Below are 14,742 nucleotides of genomic sequence, written 5' to 3'. Positions count from 1 at the left end.
TGACATCTTCTAATTTGGGTATAAGAGTTCTGTAAAAATGGGGGAAAAAATTGGTGCCAGGTCCTCCTGGTGCATTGAAATTTGAATAACTTGAATTAAAAGGAAAATTTCTTAGGTGAGTGAGGTCTATGACTGCCTAACATGAAGGGGGTTTCTTAACTTCAGAGGGTCTGTGAGCCCCCAGACATTTAATGCAAAGTTTGTATAAATATTTATCTGGATGTTTTATTGGGAGAGGAGCCATACCTTTCTCAAAGAGATCCATATGCCAAAAAAGTTAAAAACCACTTCTCTGAGTATATTTTCCTAGTCCTACAGATTCAACTATTATCCTAAATCAATGACATTAAGAGGGCGTTTCTCATAAAATAAGCTCTTTTAAGTACTTGAATTAGTTAATTTATAGTCATTATTGTTTTTGCAAGAAGTACCTCATACTGGAAAAGTCAAAGGGATTGACTTAATGCTTTTAGTTCCTTTCTCCATTAAATTGATGTATTTACTGTACAGAGACCACCTGGTATAAACTTTATAAATGTAGGATTTGATGAAAATTATTTTAGGTCTATATATCTATGGATTGCCTTGTAAATTAACATCATCATCCTAGTAAAGAATGAATGAATATCTTTTAACTTCTAAACACTACAGTACTTACCTAGTCTGTGAAGATGAAGCATAAGTAGATGGGGAAGACAGTATGAAATCATGAATATTTTGCTGAGTTGTGTCTCATTCTTTGTGACCCCATGGACTGCAGCACACCAGGCTTTCCTGTCCTTCTCTATCTCCTGTTTAAACTCATGTCCATTGAGTTGGTGATGCCATCCAACCATCTCATCCTCTTTTGCCCCCCTTTCCTCCTGCTTTCAATCTTTCCCAGGGTCAGGGTCTTTTCCAATGAGTCGACTTTTCCCATCAGGTGGCCAAAGTACTGGAGCTTCAGCTTTATTATCAGTCTTCCAATGAATATTCAGGGTTGATTTCCTTTAAGATTGACTGGTTTGATCTCCTTGCTGTCCAAGGGACTCTCAAGAATCTTCTCCAGCATCAGAGTTTGAAAGCATCAATGTATGAGGACCCAAAGAAAAGAAGCAATACTGCTTTAAGAATAGATGAGAGGGAGTGGTCACTGTGAGTTGGGTCAAGCCTGGAGGACTTCAGTGAGAAGGGGATTTGAGTGGGGACATAACAGATGGTCAGAGAGAGTCTGGGGCAGAGGGAATAACTGGTTGAAACAAAGTCCGCTGTGATTTTGCCCTCTGGGGGGACACTGAGTTGACCAACGGAGAGGCAACAGTAGTTCGTGGCTCTTTTCCTGCCTTCTGGTCCTGGCTGGAAGCTGCTTCACCCCTCTGTTCTCAGTGTTTTAATTTGTAAAACTGTACTTTTCTTATAGCATTCTTAATTTTACTTGCTATGTGTTTGTTATGGGTCTTCCCAAGTGGCTCAGCAGTAAAGAATCCACCTGCAATGAGGAGACGTAGACTTTTTTTATTTTATTTTATTTTTTAAAATTTACATAATTGTATTAGTTTTGCCAAACATCAAAATGAATCCGCCACAGGTATACATGTGTTCCCCATCCTGCACTCTCCTCCCTCCTCCCTCCCCATACCATCTCTCTGGGTTGTCCCAGTGCACTAGCCCCAAGCATCCAGTATCATGCATTGAACCTGGACTGGCAACTCGTTTCATACATGATATTTTACATGTTTCAATGCCATTCTCCCAAATCTTCCCACCCTCTCCCTCTCCCACAGAGTCCATAAGACTGTTCTATACATCAGTGTCTCTTTTGCTATCTCGTACACAGGGTTATTGTTACCATCTTTCTAAATTCCATATATATGCGTTAGTATACTGTATTGGTGTTTTTCTTTCTGGCTTACTTCACTCTGTATAATAGGCTCCAGTTTCATCCACCTCATTAGAACTGATTCAAATGTATTCTTTTTAATGGCTGAGTAATACTCCATTGTGTATATGTACCACAGCTTTCTAATCCATTCATCTGCTGATGGACATCTGGGTTGCTTCCATGTCCTGGCTATTATAAACAGTGCTGCGATGAACATTGGGGTACATGTGTCTCTTTCCCTTCTGGTTTCCTCAGTGTGTATGCCCAGCAGTGGGATTGCTGGATCATAAGGCAGTTCTATTTCCAGTTTTTTAAGGAATCTCCACACTGTTCTCCATAGTGGCTGTACTAGTTTGCATTCCCACCAACAGTGTAAGAGGGTTCCCTTTTCTCCACACCCTCTCCAGCATTTATTGCTTGTAGACTTTCGGATCACAGCCATTCTGACTGGCGTGAAATGGTACCTCATAGTGGTTTTGATTTGCATTTCTCTGATAATGAGTGATGTTGAGCATCTTTTCATGTGTTTGTTAGCCATCTGTATGTCTTCTTTGGAGAAATGTCTATTTAGTTCTTTGGCCCATTTTTTGATTGGGTCATTTATTTTTCTGGAGTTGAGCTGTAGGAGTTGCTTGTATATTTTTGAGATTAGTTGTTTTTCAGTTGCTTCATTTGCTATTATCTTCTCCCATTCTGAAGGCTGTCTTTTCACCTTGCTAATAGTTTCCTTTGTTGTGCAGAAGCTTTTAAGTTTAATTAGGTCCCATTTGTTTATTTTTGCTTTTATTTCCAATATTCTGGGAGAGGGGTCATAGAGGATCCTGCTGTGATGTATGTCAGAGAGTGTTTTGCCTATGTTCTCCTCTAGGAGTTTTATAGTTTCTGGTCTTACGTTTAGATCTTTAATCTATTTTGAGTTTATTTTTGTGTATGGTGTTAGAAAGTGTTCTGGTTTCATTCTTTTACAAGTGGTTGACCAGATTTCCCAGCACCACTTGTTAAAGAGATTGTCTTTAATCCATTGTATATTCTTGCCTCCTTTGTCAAAGATAAGGTGTCCATATGTGCGTGGATTTATCTCTGGGCTTTCTATTTTGTTCCATTGATCTATATTTCTGTCTTTGTGCCAGTACCATACTGTCTTGATAACTGTGGCTTTGTGGTAGAGCCTGAAGTCAGGTAGGTTGATTCCTCCAGTTCCATTCTTCTTTCCCAAGATTGCTTTGGCTATTCGAGGTTTTTTGTATTTCCATACAAATTGTGAAATTATTTGTTCTAGTTCTGTGAAGAATGCTGTTGGTAGCTTGATAGGGATTGCATTGAATCTATAAATTGCTTTGGATAGTATACTCATTTTCACTATATTGATTCTTCCAATCCATGAACATGGTATATTTCTCCATCTATTAGTGTCCTCTTTGATTTCTTTCACCAGTGTTTTATAGTTTTCTATGTATAGGTCTTTAGTTTCTTTAGGTAGATATATTCCTAAGTATTTTATTCTTTCCGTTGCAATGGTGAATGGAATTGTTTCCTTAATTTCTCTTTCTGTTTTCTCATTATTAGTGTATAGGAATGCAAGGGATTTCTGTGTGTTGATTTTATATCCTGCAACTTTACTATAGTCATTGATTAGTTCTAGTAATTTTCTGGTGGAGTCTTTAGGGTTTTCTATGTAGAGGATCATGTCATCTGCAAATAGTGAGAGTTTTACTTCTTCTTTTCCAATTTGGATTCCTTTTATTTCTTTTTCTGCTCTGATTGCTGTGGCCAAAACTTCCAAAACTATGTTGAATAGTAATGGTGAAAGTGGGCACCCTTGTCTTGTTCCTGACTTTAGAGGAAATGCTTTCAATTTTTCACCATTGAGGATAATGTTTGCTGTGGGTTTGTCATATATAGCTTTGATTATGTTGAGGTATGTTCCTTCTATTCCTGCTTTCTGGAGAGTTTTTATCATAAATGGATGTTGAATTTTGTCAAAGGCTTTCTCTGCATCTATTGAGATAATCATATGGTTTTTTATTTTTCAATTTGTTAATGTGGTGTATTACGTTGGAGACATAGACTTGATCCCTGGGTCAGAAAGATCTCCTGGAGAGGGAAATGGCAACCCACTCAAGTATTCTTGTCTGGGAAATCCCATGGACAGAGGAGCCTAGCAGGCTACAGTTCATGGGGTCACAAAGAGTCAGAAACAACGTGGTGACTAAACAACAGCAATGTGTTTATTTTAAAAGAAAAATCTGATACATAGAGCCATCAAGATGGCAGTATGGGAATAAGATGAGGGTAGTTAGTGGCCAGGTTGCTAAGGGTCTTGAGTGACAGGGTTTATAAAGCAGGAGTTGGTAACCTATGGCCCTTGGGCCAAATCCTGCTCATTTCTTATCTTTGTATTAATAGAAGATGTTTTATTGGGACGCAGCCATGGGTTAATTTATGATCGTCTCTGACTGTTTTTGCTATAATGGCCAAATTGAGTATTTGCATCGAGACTATATGGCCCATGGAGCTAAAAATATTTGCTGTCTGGTCCTTTACAGAAAAAGTTTACCGATCCCTGAGTTAAAGAATTACAGCTTTAGTTTAGTTGCATTGGGGATCCGTTTAAAATTTGTTTTGTTTGGGGGAAGGATTAGGTATATAGGGGGCAGTAGTAACAACAGTGCCATTGGAAGAGTGTGTTAGGAAGATTAATCCAGTGAAGTTGCTCAGAGTGCATTAGATGGTATGAATTCGTGTTGAGGTGGGTAGGCTGTTTAGGATCAGGAGTTAATTCCTGAAGCACTCTGGAGAAGAGATGGTATCTGTTGTAGGAAGAGATAGTAATAAGAATGTAAATGGAGGGATAGTTGCATGAGACTGTAAGAAAATAATAGTCTTGGGGATGAAAGATACAGCAGAGACGAGGGAATATACCAGGATCTGAAGTACGGCACTAAAGTGACTGGCGGGGAAATGGTGAAAGAGGAGAGAGAAAGGAATTCTCTCGCTGGAGCTAGTTTTATAGGGACGTTCACTGGTTTTGGCATGCTGGGTGTGTAACATGGGACATCCGTCAGGTAGTTAGATGTTATCGATTCTGCTTTTTTCTGCTTCTCTGGACAGACCCAATTTCCCGATAGGCCCATTTAAGAGAGTAGGCTGCCCGTGATTGCTCACACCCCTTGCAGGTTCCTGAGAAAGAATCTGTTTGCTTAGTCCAGTTCCTTCTTCCTGGCAGTGCCTTCCAGGAGTGACGGCGGTGGGTGAGGTGGAGTGGGCATGTAGCACGTGGCTTGTGAACGGCAGGCACTTGACCCTGTCTGTGGAGAAGGGCGGGGCAGTTCCCAAGGGCTCTCTAGAGCCTGTTGGACAAAACTCTGAATCTTCTCTCCCACTCCGCCTGAGACACCCATCCCTTCTGGACTCCTGAGACCGCCACCGAGGTGAGCCAGTTAGACTGTATGGGACCTACTTCTAGCCGTGGTTTACGTGGTATTTTTTTCTCATTATGTTTTCATTGTCATAAGATGTCTTCTTTTTGCCAACACAAATGGGAATGTAGCCTTGTTGACACCTTTTACTCGGTAAGATTTACTTTGTTTGGCTTTCTCCACACTGTAGTTAAAGAATACAAACTGCTCTAGAGTTACTTTGTTTTTTCTCCTTGTTCTATCATCCCAGTCCAGCTCTAGACCTTTGCCTCAGTGGTCTGGTTTGGCTGATGGCATTTTTCTTCTAAGTTCTTGACATCTTTCCCTTTTCCTGTATGTGTGCATATGTGCTCAGTTGCTCAGTTGTGTCCAACTCTTTGGGACCCCATGAACTATAGCCTGCCAGGCTCCTCTGTCCATGGAATTTTCCGGGCAAAAATACTGGAGTGAGTTGCCATTTCCTTCTCCAAGGGATCTTCCCAACCCGGAGATCAAACCCAGGTCTCCTGTGTCTCCTGCTTTACCATTGAACAACCTGGGAAGCCCCCTTTTCCTGCCTGGTGGTCTGCATACGATGAGCATTTCCGCTCAGTGGAAGTGTGAGATGGACTGGGCTCAGGTGGATGTCAAAGCTGGACACCGTCTTGTAGTTTTCAGGTAACTTTCCAGGCAGCCTTCTCAGTGTAACCTTACAGCACCCCTTGAAGTAAGCATCTTGTTTGTCTACAGTAATTAATTGTTCAAATCATGTTCAAAATTAATTGCAAATTTTTATTTTATTGAGTACAAAAGGCTGGAAACTTGACTTTTAATGAATAATAGGTGAATAATAGGTGAAAACTGAGGCTCAGGAAAGCAGAATTCCTTGTCCAAACATGGTGAGCGTTTATGAACAGTATCTCTTACTGAAAGAAAAAAAAAAGAAATAGGAAATAAGTAAAGGAGTTTCCAGGAGAGAGGATTACAGTCCTAATTTGACTAAAGGCTGGCTTGATGAGTGTGGATCCTAGGGCCCTTCTGGCTACTTTAGTTACTCACTTAAATGCCATTTGGATAATTATTGGCTATTCTACTTTGGGGAAGATTCAGTTCCTCCGAGAATTTGCTTTCAAGTTCTGTCTTTGGTGTGGTCACCCCTTTAGCTGGACTCCGAATCATTCCTTCTGCCCCATGCTGTGCTGACACCTTGGGTCCTGTTTCACGCCAGCCCCAAACATGTGGAAGGCAATTTCCCGACTGACCGTAGAAATTGTCCTTGTCCACCGCATAGAAAAATTCCCTTGAGTGTTTTGCCATCATGACCTGACTTTGCAGTCTGACATGTATATTTCCTAGATGTCTCGATGACATGAGAGTACAGGAGTGAACAAGACAGACACAAATCACTTACTTTTTGGAAGTTGCCTTTGAGGCAGTGAGGCTTCTATTTTGATTATATTCTGAGTGATATTGATTAGCCGGTGTTCATGTAAGAGTCTACCTAAGATAATATTGGGAATAATCAGACTAGTCAACGATAACTGAATTATATTACTATTTACAAACGACATGTTGGATATTCATTATAAATGATGTTTACATGGTTTATATAATAAAAGACAAGGTAAGTATTATTGTAAATAAACTAATGGGAGCAACAAGAGAAAAATGTTTAAATTTGCACCATGTGGTAGAATAACAGACAGAAATAAAGTATAGCCATTGTGAAGTAGAAGCTTTGTTTCCTTCTGCTCTCTGCATACTCATATTTGGGCTGCCAACTAAATTCCTTTTCCTTTTCTTTTTTTAAATTTTGGTCTGAGGGGTATTTCTTATCCTTCTTTTATCTTCAAATTATGTGTTGGCTGGAGGCTTAAACTCTCTCTGTGCTCTTATCTGTAAGAGTATCCTCTCTATCCTGAGAACCCTCTTACACTATAACTGGGACTGTAAATTGGTGCAGCAATTCTGGAAAACAAAATGGATGTTTCTCAAAAAAACTAAAAATAGGGCTACCATATAATGCAGCAATCCCACCCCTGGGCATATGCCCAGACGAAACTATAATTTTGTAAAGATACATGCATTCATATGTTCACAGCAGCAATATTTGCAATAGCTAAGACATGAACACAACCCAAATGCCCATCAGCAAGGGCCTCCCTGGGGGCTCGGACAGTAAAGTGTCTGCCTGCAGTGTGGGAGACCTGGGTTCAATCCCTGGGCTGGGAAGATCCCCTGGAGAAGGAAATGGCAACCCATTCCAGGACTCTTGCTTGGAAAATTCCATGGATGGAGGAGACTGGTAGACTCTGATCCATGGGTTCGCAAAGAGTCAGAGACGACTGAGCAACTTCACTGGTTCACTGGTCCATCAACAGATGAATGAATAAAGAAGATGTGGTACATATATGCAATGGAATATTCAGTTCAGTTCAGTTCAGTCACTCAGTCGTGTCCGACTCTTTGTGACCCCATGAATCGCAGCACGCCAGGCCTCCCTGTCCATCACCAACTCCCAGAGTTCACTCAGACTCACCTCCATCGAGTCAGTGATGCCATCCAGCCATCTCATCCTCTGTCGTCCCCTTCTCCTCCTGCCCCCAATCTCTCCCAGCATCAGAGTCTTTTCCAATGAGTCAACACTTTGCATGAGGTGGCTAAAGTACTGGAGTTTCAGCTTTAGCATCCTTCCTTCCAAAGAAATCCCAGGGCTGATCTCCTTCAGAATGGACTGGTTGGATCTCCTTGCAGTCCAAGGGACTCTCAAGAGTCTTTTCCAGCACCACGGTTCAAAAGTATCAATTCTTCGGCGCTCAGCCTTCTTCACAGTCCAACTCTCACATCCATACATGACCACAGGAAAAACCATAGCCTTGACTAGACGGACCTTAGTTGGCAAAGTAATGTCTCTGCTTTTGAATATGCTATCTAGGTTGGTTATAACTTTTCTTCCAAGGAGTAAGCGTCTTTTGATTTCATGGCTGCCGTCGCCATCTGCAGTGATTTTGGAGCCCCCCAAAATAAAGTCTGACACTGTTTCCACTGTTTCCCCATCTATTTCCCATGAAGTGATGGGACCAATTGCCATGATCTTCGTTTTCTGAATGTTGAGCTTTAAGCCAACTTTTTCATTCTCCTCTTTCACTTTCATCAAGAGGCTTTTTAGTTCCTCTTCACTTTCTGCCATAAGGGTGGTGTCATCTGCATATCTGAGCTTATTGATATTTCTCCCAGCAATCTTGATTCCAGCTTGTGCTTCTTCCAGCCCAGCGTTTCTCATGATGTACTCTGCATAGAAGTTAAATAAGCAGGGTGACAATATACAGCCTTGACGTACTCCTTTTCCTCTTTGGAACCAGTCTGTTGTTCCATGTCCAGTTCTAACTGTTGCTTCCTGACCTGCATACAGATTTCTCAAGAGGCAGATCAGGAGGTCTGGTATTCCCATCTCTTTCAGAATTTTCCACAGTTTATTGTGATCCACACAGTCAAAGGCTTTGGTATAGTCAATAAAGCAGAAAGAGATGTTTTTTTGGAACTCTCTTGCTTTTTCCATGATCCAGCGGATGTTGGCAATTTGATCTCTGGTTCCTCTGCCTTTTCTAAAACCAGCTTGAACATCTGGAAGTTCACGGTTCACGTATTGCTGAAGCCTGGCTTGGAGAATTTTGAGCATTACTTTACTAGCGTGTGAGATGAGTGCAATTGTACGGTAGTTTAAGCATTCTTTGGCATTGCCTTTCTTTGGGATTGGAATGAAAACTGACCTTTTCCAGTCCTGTGGCCACTGCTGAGTTTTCCAAATTTGCTGGCATATTGAGTGCAGCACTTTCACAGCATCATCTTTCCAAATGGAATATTACTTAGCCATAAAAAAGAATGAAATAGTGCCATTTGGAGCAGCATGGATAGACCTAGAGATTATTATACTAAACAAAGTATGTCAGAAAGATAAAGACAAATACTGTATGATATCACTTATATATGGAATCTGAATGACACAAGTGAACATATCTATGAGACAAAACCATGCTTACAAATATAGAGAAGAGACCTGTGGTTGCCAAGGGGGAAGTGGGGGAAGGGGAAGAAATGACTGGGGGTTTGAGATTAGCAGATGCAAACTATTCTGTTAATGTGTAGGATGTTTAAACAGCAAGGTCCTATGTATAGCACAGGGAACTATATCCAATAGGGTCTGATAAACCGTAATGGAAAAGAATATAAAAAGAGGGTATTGCAGCAGAAATTAAACACAACATTGTAAATCAACTGAACTTCAATAAAATTAAAAAAAATTCTGTATATGCCCACACTAGGGTAAGGATGTTTTCCTTAAAAACTTAAGAGAAAAGGAGTGACTTTATATTCAGGTTTTTACCATTTCTGAATCAGGGATGTTCTGATTGTTTTTGAGTAACAAAGAACTTTTGGAGAATACGTATTAGGTTGAAATAACTGCAGATAATTCTCGTTGGGATGCTTACAGAGATCACTAAAATAGGTTTAAAAAAAGAGGAGAAAGCAAACTTAACAGACAATTAGCAATTATACCTGAAGAAATAATCCTGGAGTTGTATGTGTTAGATGTCACTGTAAATTGGCTTTTAAAAGTGACTTTTACGGGCCAGACAGTGAGTTTAGCACTCTTAGTGAATGGATTCTGTGCATTAGGATAGAATTTCCAGCTATATCATCCTATAGATTTAAAAATGGCTATGTATCAACTTAAGGCAGAGCCCAAGATGTAATATAATATAACTCAAAATGATACTGTGACAAAGATTCTAATGACAAATTGCATGTGAAAAGCTTTACTAAGATAATTCTCTGAAACTTAAGTGAATAAAAGCAAGTGTTTTTATTTTGTGTAATATTTGATTTTGTATAGGTATACTATTAACATAAAATATGAGAAGCGACTTGGTTATTTAATCTACAACCCTAAAGTGTATATATTCAGTGTAGCCAACAACTTTTTGTCCTTTGGATTGCCTTATATTTAGATATACCTGATCTCTACTTCTTAGCGGATTTTAAGGATTAAATGAAACAATTGGGTGTCTGCTTTGTAGTAAAGGGCTCCCCAGGTGGCACAGTGCCTGCCACTGCCAGAGATGCAAGAGACACTAGTTCGATCCCTGAATCAGGAAGATCCCTTGGAGCAGGAAATGGCACCCCACTCCAGTATTCTTGCCTGGAGAATTCCATGGGCAGAGGAGCCTGGTTGGCTAACGTCCATGGGGCTGCAAAGAGTTGGACACAATTGAGCAGCTGAGCACATAGTAGGAACAATAGACTAATAGGTAAAAACTAAATTTTTATAATCCCGAAATTGTCATGAGTATTTTTTGTAACATCTAACAACCAGAATTAAAAGATAAATAACTTGAGGTAGGAAAACTGACTTGTTGAAATTTGCTCAATAAAAAAAAGTTATTTCAAATAAGGAACTATTGTTACCAGTTCTGATAATCTTGTTGAATCCTCATGGATTTAGTAGTTAATAAAAGCAAATAATAAAATCTCATATGTTGGGGTGATAAAATTGGCATTATACAATTTTTTACAAGTCTTAATTTGTAAAAATTTTTACTTCTAAAATCTTGGATTAAATTGGATAACAATTAGTTTGCTTGTCTATGTGTATTACTTTGTAATTTTTTGTAAATTTTTGAGAAATAATGCATTATATCAAATAGCAATTTATTACCTAGAGCTTGTCAGCACTAGTGACAATAAAGTCTAGAAATACATTGGACTTACTTGAAATTTTGTTACTCAAGAATTGATTGTTCATTTCTCCTAAGACTTCCTTATAGGATTTGAACTTAGGATTTCTTTGAAGTCAGGTATGGCAAGCCACACGGACACATGTGATTTCAGGGGTTAAGGTGTATAGGGGTGCTTCCTAGTTGTCCAGCTCCAGGCCCTGGGGTGATTTAGAGCAGGGAGTGACTCATGAAGGAGAGGCTGGGGGAGGAGATGCTCCGGCTGAGGCTCTGGGTTGGTCGGCTTGTGCATCACAAGTGCGCTTACTCCCAGGGGAGTCCTTCACTGTCTCCAGGAAGCAGCTACCCCGGGAGAGGCTGCCTCCCAAGACCAGAGCCCAAAGTGCCAGAGCATCAGTATAGAACATAAGAAGATAGAGCCAGTATAAACTTGATGTTAGCACTCAAAATGCTCTTATGATTTACATTTCATTCTTCATTAAAAAACATTTGGTTGTGGTTAGCTGTTATATACTTTTATTTAATGAAAAAGTACATTTTTTAATCTGCGTTCTTGATTTTTGTCAGTGATGTTTCTAGAAAAATGAGTTGCTATCCTTTATAGATGGGGAAACAGTGGAAACAGTATCAGACTTTATTTTTCTGGGCTCCAAAATCACTACAGATGGTGACTGCAGCCATGAAATTAAAAGACGCTTACTCCTTGGAAGGAAAGTTATGACCAACCTAGATAGCATATTGAAAAGCAGAGACATTACTTTGCCAACAGAGGTTCGTCTAGTCAAGGCTATGGTTTTTCCTGTGGTCATGTATGGATGTGAGAGTTGGACTGTGAAGAAGGCTGAGCGCCGAAGAATTGATGCTTTTGAACTGTGGTGTTGGAGAGGACTCTTGAGAGTCCCTTGGACTGCTAGGAGATCGAACCAGTCCATTCTGAAGGAGATCAGCCCTGGGTGTTCTTTGGAAGGAATGATGCTAAAGCTGAAACTCCAGTACTTTGGCCACCTCATGCAAAGAGTTGACTCATTGGAAAAGACTCTGATGCTGGGAGGGATTGGGGGCAGGAGGAGAAGGGGACTACAGAGGATGAGATGGCTGGATGGCATCACTGACTCGATGGAGGTGAGTCTGAGTGAACTCTGGGAGTTGGTGATGGACAGGGAGGCCTGGCGTGCTGAGATTCATGGGGTCGCAAAGAGTCGGACACGACTGAGTGACTGATCTGATCTGATCTGATCTTTTATAGAAGAGATTTAAACAGAATATTGGTTGATAAACTTTTTTTTTTAGAAAGCCTGTGTAGTTCTTATTTTTTCTGTAAGTTTTTTAATGGTCCTTTTGTCTGAGTGTTGTTGATACTATCTGTCTTGCAAGGGTAGTGGCAGCTTTATTAGATTGCATTGAGAAACAGATCAAAACCAGATGGTCGAGGACTTCAGCATCCTCTCTGTTCCCTGACGCTGCCTCCCGCTAAACCCTGCTGAGCTTCCGCTCTCTGTGGTCGGCACTGCCAGCCCAGGTGCAGACTCAGGTGCTGTTTCCATATGAATATTTTTTAAAGATAGTGTGTGTACACGAAAGACTAGACACCATGTAACACGTTTATTTTCGGACTTTACTTTTTTTACTAATAAAATGGTGGGTTTTAGGATCTCAGTCAAAGATACCGTTCATTAAAGCCGAATGTGAAATGCTGGACACTTGGAAATGAGGCCTTCATGTGGTTGAGATAGTTGTCCTTGCCTCATGGTCACTAGTGGTCCCATTCAAGTGGATCATCTTGGTTATGTTGCCTTATGTGATCACAGTAACCTTATTAAGTGCCCTCATTCGTGTATTTGAGTTTCTTCCCCCTGTAAGGAGCTTTCTTGGAAAGCTCACCCAGCCGCTCCGGCTTGTATCTCACCGGGGGGTGGGGATTCATGGACAGGTTAGTGTTTGTATAAAACCAGCAAAAGTTGTCCTTTCTTGCTTTTCCTACCGACTCTGGAAAAATTGCAGCCCTTCTTGGAGAAGTTTTTGAAAAGGGAGGAAGCTGCCAGTTGAAGTTTAAAAATGAGATAATAATGCTAAAAGTAGTGATTTATAGTAACAATAATGATAATTAATCTTGAGCTTTTATTGTATGCTAGTTACAATTATGGGTGCTTTATATATTTATACGAATAGTTAATCTTCAGGACAACCTCACTGTTTTCTTTACTTTTCAGATGAGGAGATTGCATCCCCTGAGTAGTTAAATAAGCTGCTAAAAGGACGTAGTTGGGAAGTGATGGAGCCCAGCTGACAAGTTTGGATTGTATGCGCTAACTGTGCTTTTTGCTTTTATGACTTAAAAAGAACATGTATACCTGTGGCGGATTCATTTTGATATTTGGCAAAACTAATACAGTTATATAAAGTTTAAAAATAAAATAAAATAAAAAAAATAAAATAAAACCAAAAAAAAAAAAAAAAAAAAAAGAAGTGAGGAAACAAACGCTGAAAGGTTTAGCCGTTGGCCCAGGGTCACGGAGCGGTGAACGCTGAGGTTCCTCTCTGGGGTATCCTTTTCACTGTCTTCCTGTGCTTCCTCTGGGTGTTTCCTCTGCCTTTGTCCTCTTATATCTGAGCCAGGCTTTTTGGTGTTTTTGACTTGCTGTGGTTCCATATCCTTAAAACTGTATTCTTCCTCTGCAATTCTGTTACTTGACAAGGATGCCCTCAGGGGTCAGTGCCAAAGAGCGGACTTTGCAGCCTCTGTCTGCGTCTGAATCCTGCCTGTGGCCGTGCTAGCCACGTGACCTCATACAAGCTGCACACTGTGCCTCAGTCGTCTCACCTGTACAGTGGGTTAGTTATGGCGGCTATCCCACAGAGCTGCTGGGAGGAATAGAGGAGTCAATACAGTAAAGAAAAGAGAGAGCTTTACTGTCTCTTTACTGTCCCACAGAGCTGCTGTAGGAATAGAGGAGTCAATACAGTAAAGCTGCTTAGTGTGGTGCCTGGCACTAGGAAGCGTTTGATAAATATCTTCTATTCTGGTTATATTATTTATCAGAAATATATACTCCAAATTAAAATTCGCACATTATCTCGCACTTGTTAGGTACTCAGTAAATGTATATGGAATGAATGAAAATAACCATCAGTTGCTTTGTATTATTGGCCTTTGCTTTTTTAAACTGGTTGGAATATTAAGATTATAGAAGATGAGATGTTTTTAGTGTTTGTGTTATCCTCCATTACAAAGACCGAGGACCAGTATTATCACATTATGCTATGTATCTTGTGCTGTTTTTCACCTTGCTTTTCTCATCTGTAGAACTATTAGTTTTTACATTTAGTATTTTTATTGAGGTTGAAAGGTACTGTGTCCATCTGCTGCTGCTGCTGCTGCTGCTGCTAAGTCAATTCAGTCGTGTCTGACTCCGTGCGATCCCATAGACGGCAGCCCACCAGGCTCCCCCGTCCCTGGGATTCTCCAGGCAAGAACACTGGAGTGGGTTGCCATTTCCTTCTCCAATACTGTGTCCATCTAAGGTACCATTAAGTGATGTAAAAGTTTATGTCATCATATTTAAGATTAGATGTTAATGTCCTCAAATTTTATCATGTCACATTTTCCAGCTGATACCAATTACCCATCAAATATGAATTTAATCACAGGAATGGTAATACAGTCGTCAGTAAAATGACTTTAGTTGGCAGCATCATTTAGCCATGAGCCGAGGAGCAGGAAAGCAGGATAGAAATCCTCCCACGGCAC

The 14,742-nt window shown here is 40.3% G+C and overlaps 1 protein-coding gene across 6 annotated transcripts in view; it reads left to right on the top strand.

Annotated features, from left to right (window-relative positions):
* PSD3 (pleckstrin and Sec7 domain containing 3) overlaps positions 1-14,742 on the top strand; it is a 610,137-nt gene that overhangs the window by 261,384 nt on the left and 334,011 nt on the right. The gene's annotated exons all lie outside the window — the stretch shown is intronic.

Source organism: Bubalus bubalis, chromosome 1 (genome assembly GCF_019923935.1).
Source record: "Bubalus bubalis isolate 160015118507 breed Murrah chromosome 1, NDDB_SH_1, whole genome shotgun sequence".
In the NCBI taxonomy this organism is placed as follows: Eukaryota; Metazoa; Chordata; class Mammalia; order Artiodactyla; family Bovidae; genus Bubalus; species Bubalus bubalis.
This window is presented reverse-complemented; position numbering and strand designations above follow the sequence as displayed.